The sequence below is a fragment of the Sinocyclocheilus anshuiensis genome, unplaced genomic scaffold (genome assembly GCF_001515605.1).
Source record: "Sinocyclocheilus anshuiensis isolate Anshui unplaced genomic scaffold, SAMN03320099.WGS_v1.1 scaffold272, whole genome shotgun sequence".
Classification (NCBI taxonomy): domain Eukaryota; kingdom Metazoa; phylum Chordata; class Actinopteri; order Cypriniformes; family Cyprinidae; genus Sinocyclocheilus; species Sinocyclocheilus anshuiensis.
The window spans coordinates 623,511-633,086 of NW_015554117.1; the positions used below are offsets into that span (position 1 = coordinate 623,511).

General features: G+C 42.3%; 1 pseudogene; it reads right to left on the bottom strand.

The window, feature by feature from the left end:
• LOC107669853 (NACHT, LRR and PYD domains-containing protein 12-like) overlaps positions 1 to 404 on the bottom strand; it is a 25,359-nt pseudogene extending 24,955 nt beyond the window's left edge.
• Positions 405 to 9,576: the final 9,172 nt, after the last annotated feature.

Below are 9,576 nucleotides of genomic sequence, written 5' to 3' on the forward strand. Positions count from 1 at the left end.
AAGCTCTAAAGATGTCACTGCATTTGATGGCTGTGTCCTCTGTTGCTGCTCTCCTGGATTGTGTCTCAATCTGTCTCACCTCATGCTCATTACTGATCTCTCCACTCTCACTCTCTGTGATGTAGAGCTCTGTGTAGATCTCATTCAGGAGTGTTGGGTTTCCCTGCTTTGCTATTCCTTCATACAGACACAGAAACTTCTCCATCAGATTTAATCTAAACGTGTTGACTTCATGACTGTAAAATTAAAATACATCATTACATGACTTAATAAACACAATGCCTTTTCTGTATTCTGTATCATCATCAAATCATATCTTTTACAGAAATGCTATACCTGAGATCACTCTGTGTATCTCCACTCTTAAAATGTACTGGATGATCCTTAGACCAGTCACTCTTCATAGATACACAGCTGGGCTCTAGTTCTGATCTCTTCTGCTGAAGTGAACTTTAACTATAACAGAGATTTAAGTTAATGAGAGTGAATTACTGTATAAAAAAAATATTAATAAAATAAAAATAACATTCGCTTTAAAGAGCACTTTATTTTTTTTTTTACACTATGCTGATACAAAAACTATAAATTCAACTAAGTGCTCTTATAGATGTGTCACTCTGTGTGTGAGCAAAAATGTTAAAATTTAAGACGACAATAAAAATGGCTATTATGAATAACAATACTAAAAATACACAATATAAAAATTTCAATAGTAGTTCAATTGTAGAAATGTTACACCTGAGATCAGTCTGTGCATCTCCACTCTTAAAATGCACCGGGTGACCCATAGACCAGTCACTCCTCATAGACACACAGCTGGGCTCTGGTTCTGATCTCATCTGATGAACTGAACTATAACAAAAAGAGATGCAAGTAAACGCTCTGAATTATTCTGTTAAAAAAAATCACATATTAATTTATCCTTAAAAATCACTTTAAAAAGCACTTAAAAGTTTATTTACGCTATACAAAAACTGTAAATTGATCTAAGCGCTCTCATAGATGTGTCTTTGAGTGTAAGAAACAATGTTAATTCAGAGGTGTACAATTTAGTAGGGTAGCTAAGGACATGTCCCTATACCAATATCCAGCGACTACTAAATTGTCCCTATAGCAATCATTTTGATCAAACAATTAAATATATGTGTATGTAACCGCTGCACAATGTTTCCATCTAACATGTATGTTGAGGTGCAGCTCATCATATTAATAGAGTTTTTCACTAGTTAGCAGTAAACCGGCTGTCTTTCATCATCTCGTGTTCAAGATCCACCTATGGTCGGGACCTATGGCAATTTCAGGTCGGGAAATCTCACACTCATCCAGGCCATCCTAAACACCCACAACAAATTCTGAAACCACAAACAACCCTATTATTTACATGGCCATCACATAAAAAGGTCTAAATCTTTAGTCTGGGGTCATGGAAAATAATTAAATGTTGTCTCTTGAACTGCACCTTCACATCCCTTTTCCTTTTCCCCAATATCTCTGTCTCTTCCTTTTTTTCTTGTACCTGTCACTTCTTTACCAGCAGGTCTACTGTTATGAACAGAACTGTCTCCACCTTGTTGCAAAATAACCACCTTTTTGCAATTTGTTAGCACAGACTGTTGTTAATTATCTTAAAATGACTTGAATACCCTAGATTTAACAAACCTGTATTTCATACAAATATATTAAAACACATTTTTTAAAGTGCCTAAATGTCAAAATTAGTACATTTATTGAAAAATCCTAACACTGAACATACTATTGCATTATTAGGCTCTGACTGATAGTATTTTTGTGTTGCTGTCTGCTCTAGCAATCCGACGGGACTCGAGCAGAAATCATGTTCATGGATGAGCTAATGTATTAAAGATTTATTAACGTCGTAGTATGAAGCAGGGTGAGGCGGAAAGCCATCGAAGCGAAACGAGGCCGCTGAACGAGCGCGACACACGGCTTGAAAGCAACAGAGCTTTTATTATGCCACAGTCGACTGCTTCTGCTTCTTTCAGTCATGCGTATGTGGGGTAAAGCAGAGCTGTTTTATCTTATTAGATACATTTGAAAGTTCTGTTATAATGCTACTCTGTGCGGTCGTCACCTGTCTAATAAAATGCATAGCATATTAAAGCGTCTTTGGTGTCTACAAAACAAAACGGGAAATCGAGGGTGTATGACGTCATTGGCAGGCGACACTAAGGACACAGTCTGTGTCACTAATTGAAATAGCTTATTTCTCTGGATTTAAATATTCTTTGAAACATTTGGGATAATGTAAGTACACAAGTCAGCAAAATATATAAAACTGTTATTGTGGCTTTTGGATATTTTAATAAAAAAATCTTACATATTGTGCCTTTAATAAAGGCAAAATTACAGTACTGCTGTTTCTGGCCGCTTCCTCTCCTTCATTAAGTCCCGTGCAACGATTACTCTGTTCGAAACTGTGTGACAGAAGCGCAGAACAGGCGAGCCGATTCATAGCGCAGCACTGCCAGTCAAGACTAACCGATTCATGATTTATTATTAATTTATTATCGAATGATGATAATGATCACTTTGGAAATGATCACTTTGGTACATCACTTTGGGAAGGCAAAAAAAAAAAAAAAAAAAAAAAAAAAAAAACTTGAAACTCCAAGAAGTAATCCTGGCCTTGATTTTGTCCATAAGGATTTGACTGGATTTTAAAAAATGGTGTTTCTTATAGAAAGAGCAAGTCCTTCAGCTGCCAGGCCACCGGGAATTCTCCCAGTGCTCCAGATGGCCAGTCCATGCCTGTCCGTACCTGACCTCTGCAGAAGCATCCAATTGCACCAAGTCTGGCTAGTCAGACAGAAGCGTGCAGCCAATGCTTGGTAAGGCCCACCCCCTTACCTGAGAGCATATAAGGCCTGCATGTGCTGCTGTTGTCCAGTTGACATTCGCTTCTCGCGATCTCGCAATCTCTGCACTAACACAGTTTGACTGTGTCTTCAGGAGGAAATCTCCCAAGATCAGCCTCTGCCAGATGTGGCAGTCTTCTGTTCAGCCAAGGTTAGTTGTGTTTTGCATCCTGAGCTGCCCACGTTCTTGCATTATCTCACCTGCTCCCCTTCCACGGCTGCCTGCAACGGACTTTACTGAGATTTTTGCTGATATGTCGCTCTCTAAATCTGCCGCTGCTCCCAGGAACAGCTCATTATGGGTCTGCCCGGCCACGTGTGGCGCGCTGATTGCCGCTAAGGACCCTCAACCCTTCTGCGTGGTCTGCTTGGGCCTCAAGCACACATGCTGCCTAAAAAGCTCCTGTGGCATGGTCTTAAACTTGTCGTGACTCAGTGCTTCGAGCTCGGCTTTTCTGACTCGGATGGGGGACACGGTGATGACGACGCGCATCCGGGGGCACAACATCCCTCAACTGGGCTGACCAGCCCAATCCTGCGTTCCCCGAAGGGGACATCTTCTCAGACAACCTCCCGTTTACAGACGAATCGGCTGGTTCCGGCAATGATGATGATGGCTGGGGGCCCTCTTGGGGACTCAAGAGGTTGAGGAGGCCTTCCCGCCCTCTGTCGTTCCTCAGGCTAAAACCCCTGTGGCTTGTGCGAACGAGCGACCGCTCTCCTCAACATTGAGTGGCCAGCTCCACAGAGCGCCAGTGACCAGGAAAGAGACATGTATGACAAGAAACTGCTGGGTCCCCCTCCCAGCCTGTGGAAACAACTCTTTCCTGTCCTTCCAGCATGCATGAATCATATGAGAAACAACTGGAGCGACCCGCTCGATTTCAAGCATGGTCTTGCGGGCCTTGAGGTGAAAGATATGGTTGTTCTCGGCATGGGTGATCCCCCCGCTATCGAGCCCTCTATCTCTAGGCATCTTAACATCTTAACCATCTAGGGCAGGCTGCTCGCTCCCCCAAAGCCGGTCTTGCCTAACAAAATGGACCGTTTTTTCCGCCTTGGCTGACGGGGCCCTTAATGTTTCCTCCCTCCTCTCCACTTACTTACCAGGTGGAGATTTTGGACGAATTAGGGCAACAGATGGATAAGGGATCCCCCTCACCAACCTTGTGGAAGGAGATCCTCATGGTTAATGATCTCGTCCTCCGTAATGCTTATCAGGCATTCCAAGCCTGCGGGCGCTCCATGGCGCTTTCTGTGGTGGGAGAGCACACTCTCTGACAGTGAGAAGAGGCGCATCGCAGGCGCTCCGGTTGAGCCTGGCCATGCTCTCTTTGGTCCCACTGTCATGTTGATGCAGCAACAATGCGACAACAAAAAGGAGGACGAGGCTTTCAAGTTATTCCTTCCTAGGAAGGCGGCCTCACGCCAGGTGCCCACTGCGTGCTTGCCAAACCCCCGTCACGGGACGAATGAGCCAACTGGGTGCATGCGAAGATGTCAGCGCTCCCCTGGATCGGGTGGGGACACTCGCGAATTATGAGTCAGTTTGGCAGAATATTTTGGCTCTCGAGTGGGTGATGCAGACAATAATGCAAGGCTACAGACAGCAGTTTTTAACAAAACCCCCGCATTTCAACGGCGTTCTCGCTTCGAACACGGAATACTACTCACATTATGAAAGAAGAAATTTCTCTCCTCCGAATAAAGGAAGCGATTCAGGTGTTGCCCCCCAATCTGATAAATCAGGGATTTTATTAGACGAAAGTGCAATATCGCACAAGCCTCAGATTGCAGGGTCTTATGGCTTAATCTATCCAGGTTTTGCCTCTGGGACTCCTGAGAATGAGAGCGTTCATGAAATGGGTTTTGTCACTACATTTCAGCCCGTTACGTGATCTCTGGCCCACCGATGGCCCAAAGTGCTGCTGTATGCTTTTCCTCCCCTGTGCCTGATAATTCCCAAACTGGCCAGGGTGAGACAGCAGGGCCAGTCTCTCCTTGTGATAGTACCCTAGTGACCCAAACACCATGGCTGGCAGAGATTATCCCTCTGTTAAATGTCACAATATCCTTTTGAGCCCCTGGGAAGTATTTCCCTAAAGCTGCTGTCCTTCAAGACGGCTTTGCTCTTGGCCTTGGCATCAGCTAAACGTGTCAGTGAGCTACAAGCACTTTCGGTGCATTCCTCGTGCACTAAATTCTCTCTTAGTGGGGATAAGGATTTCATTAAATCTAATCCAACTTTTATGCCTAAATGCTTTCCTGCGTTCACATTGGAGGTGTTGGAGCTGTCCGCTTTTCACCCTCCTCCTTTTTCCTCCATGGCTGAATCAGAGGACCAGAGGCTGAATGCTCTGTGTCCTGTTCGTGCCTTACGGACATATATTACCAGGACCAATGCTTTCCGGAAGAGTGACCAGCTCTTTATTTCATGGGCGCCCCCTCACAGGGGGAGTCCCATATCCAAGCAATGCTTTTCACATTGGCTTGTGGAGGCTATAGCTTTGGCATATGAATCAATTGGAGTGCAACCCCCAGGAGACATCAGAGCTCACTCAACACTCTACAAGGGGCTTAGCCGCCTCTTGGGCTTTATTCAGGGGAGTGTCACTGCAGGATATCTGCTCTGCTGCTAGCTGGGCTTCTCCCCACACATTTGTGTGTTACTACCGACTGGATGTCACCAAAACCTCAGTAGTAAATTCTGTTTTAGGAGTGGGGTCTTCATAGCCCCTCGTTACCTCCCATTTTCCTTTCCAATTTATACATTGTAGTAAAGGAACAAAGGGTGAATGCGCTGGCAGGCCATGCACAGTTATGTCACCAAGCATGCATTTTTATTCCTGCCAGGTGTATGATTATGGGTCGTGTCAGGCACCGCCTCCTTGGGGCAACCGTCCTTCTCTGGCTTGCAGAACCTCACTGTGAGTGTATTGGGCAATCGGGGAGCTGTCCATGTCTCTCCCATAGGTGGATCTCGAACATGAGATGATGAAAGAGAACAATAGGTTACTGTCATAACCCCGGTTCTCTGAAACACTGAGTAGAGAGATCCACCAGCTTTACCTCGCTTGCCGCATGAGAAGCGAATATACTTACTGGAGAACAGCAGTGCATGCAGGCCTTATATGCTCTCAGGTAAGGGGGTGGGCCTTACCGAGCATTGGCTGTGCGCTTTTGTCTGTCTAGCCAGACTTGGTGCAATTGGATGCTTCTGCATAGGGCTGCACGATAAATCGCATGCGATATTTAATGCGCATCTTATCAGTAAAGCCATTCTTTAATCAGCGGTAAATCTCCATCACCTGCGTGCTTTCACATTGAGCAGCATTAACTACACAGAGCGGTTGCTCACTGACGAGCTGCACAAAACCACGTTCATATTCGCGCGATTTTTTGCGCAGCTCGTCAGTGAACAACGGCTCTGTGTAGTTAATGCTGCTCAATGTGAAAGCACGCAGGTGATGGAGATTTACCGCTGATTACAGAACCGGCTTTCTGACAAGATGCGCATTAAATATCGCATGCGATTTATCGTGCAGCCCTACTTCTGCAGCAGAGGTCAGGTATGGATGTCCTTCCCATAGGTGGAACTCTCCACCCGATGTTTCAGTGAACCGGGGTTACGACAGTAACCTATTGTTACCTCACCTGAATGTGTTCATAGATTTGTGTTGTGTATCTTTGGAATGAAAATATGGATATTTTATTTGTAAAAATCATACGTTTTTTGCTTATTTCAGTTAATGTCATAAAACTAGCGAGCCAGTAGTAGTACTGACAGTGTCGTGTAAACATGGCTAAAGACGTGAAAAGAGGAAAAAAACAAACCAAATCAATTGAGTTAGTCATTTACGCTATAACCGCTCCGATTGATTAAAACTTGTGACTTCGATCATTCAGTTCAAACAATTCACTAGCAAACATCAGATCAAAAGATCCATTCATTTTCGAATTTCGACATCGCTTGTAATGATTTAAGCACGTATAGTAATAGATGACACAGAGTTTTTAAAAACTCTTAATCAGTTAAACCATTGCGTCGCAAAATGATTCACTGTTTCGAAGCGCTCCAATCGGATCTTATATCGCGAATCATTTGATTCAGACAGGGACGTCAAAGCACGAATTGCGAATCATTTGATCTGCGCTTCGAAGTCCCGATCTGAAATGATGGTTTGCTAATCATTATTCAGATCGGGACTACAGATTGTGGATCGCAAATCATTTGATTTAGATCGAAACTTTGGGGCGGTTTCGCGACTCGTTTGATTCAGTTTGGAACTTTGGAGCACGGATCGTGATTCAGATCGGGACTTTGATGCAGGTTCGCGAATCATTCGATTCAAATCAGGACTTCGGAGTGTATATCGCGAATCATTTTATTTAGATCGGGACTTCGGAGCGGGTTAGCAAATAATTTGATTTAGATCGGAACTTTCCGTATCATTTGATTCAGATCGGGACTTCAGATTCAGATTGGAACTTCGGAGCGCATATCATGAATCATTTTATTTAGATCGGGACATCTGTGTGGGGTCGTGAATCTTTTGATTCAGATTGGGACTTCGGAGCTGACTATCTGAGAGTGAAAGAGAACGAAGACGATATCAACAACTGTGTTTTTACTGCGGTGAATCAGGCCACCGCAGTTTGGGATGCCCCCACAAGCTTCAAAAGAATCCCCGGGTAAATATTGAACATTTTGCCCTTTTAAGCAACAAGTCATTCACACTCCCTGTTGTCTTAATAACTGATACTCTCTCTCTCGACCTCACAGCGCTGATTGACTCCGGAGCCGCCCTAAATCTCATCCACCAGGACATCATAACCAAATATCAAATCCCTACACAATTATGCACCCCACCTATCCAGGTCAAGGCTATCGATGGTGAATTGATAGGAAGAGTCCGCTCATGGATTCTAACCAAACTCCAGCGTCTCTGTTACAGGAGCACATATCGTGAATCTTTTTTTTCTGATTTCATTTTTTAAACAGTACAAAACATCAAACCATTAAGGCAGTACAGTTATAAAAACAAAACAAAGAAAAAAGAACGAAAAAATATTCACAAATACAAATCCCTTAAGAAATAATTAACTGTGGTTTTACTATAGTAAAAGTTTTTTTTTTGTATAACCATAGTTTTCATGTACTTGTCTTAGGCTATTATATAGTATTATAATAGCATTACATAGTGGTTCAACGCATTATATTGTGTTTTTTTTTAGTCACAGATCAGACTATTTTTTCGGATAAGCAAGAAAAAAAATATTTAAAGCACAGAGAATGACAATGCCGTGAAGGGTTTTTGACGTAGGCTAATTTTATGTGTATGTATACGCAACTCGGTATTTCCGCGCTGTCTGAAATACATCTCTTGTGCGCGCTTTGATTGTGTGTGAGAACAGCGCGTGAGTAACGAATTGAACTCTCTTTAGTTTCTTCTTCTTGTGGTTTAAAATTGCTTGTACGTGTAAATTGGACAATTAATCTGCAAATCACGTGCGTGCCGATCGGTAGGGTCTCATCCATATGTATTACAGATCAACTGCGATCCGTTTAACTCCTAAAATGTGACAGATCAGCTTTCATTTACTTATTTAACATGAAATTGTCAAATTGCTACGCCATATCAATCGCAGTATTAGTTTTTGAAAACCTGCAGTATTACTTTTAAAAAAACTGCAGTAATTTTTTGTAAGGGCAATCTTTCATTTACTTATTTAACATGAAATTGTCAAATTGCTACTCCATATCAATCGCATACAAAGAAAAATACAGAATAATTAGAACAATCATTAACATAAATAAATAACAGAGTGTCATATCTATACACATTTATCCCAGAACGTTCTTGCGACCCGGTAGCAATTCTTCCACGGCCCGGTAGTGGGTCGCGACCCGGTGGTTGGGGACCTCTGGTCTAGATCAACGTTGAATAATGAAGAGAGGTTTAGAGCCAGATTTTTGTTTATGTATGTGAAATTTAGCTAGCAGGATATACAAATTAATTAAGTTATATGTTCCCATATTCTCTTTCGAGTAGTCAAACAATCCAAAGAAAACATCTTTAAAACAGAATGAAAATTCACTTACAAAATAAGATTGGATGAACATTAAAAAATCTGACCAAAATTTCTCTGTGTGGGTACATTGCCAAAACAAGTAAATGACATCTTCCTCAGAAGAACAACAAAAACAGCAACTCACTTCAATGTCTGACTTCAATTATAATTACGTCCGTACGCTTTTTGTGAAATGTGGATTAATTTATTAATCTGTTGCTTGACCTCTTATATTTAAGGAGAACTATAGTTTCCAAAGTTTCACTTGTTATGATTTTCAAGGACGTAGTAGGGATGCTATGACATGTCCCTACCAATATCCAGCAGCTACTAAATTGTCCCTAGCAATAATTTTGATCAAACAATTAAATGTCTGTTGTCTGCAGTTATGTCCCCACCAATGCCAAAATCAAACCTACGCCCTTGGTTAATATTTAAGATAAAATTACAACACCTAGAATGAATACCATAATACCATAAATAATAATAAAAAAACACCTTAATATAAAAATGTCAATAGCATATTTTGTAGAAATGTTACACCTGGGATTAGTCTGTGTATCTTCACTCTTAAAATGTACCGGGTGACCCATAGACCAGTCACTCTTCATAGACACACAGCTGGGCT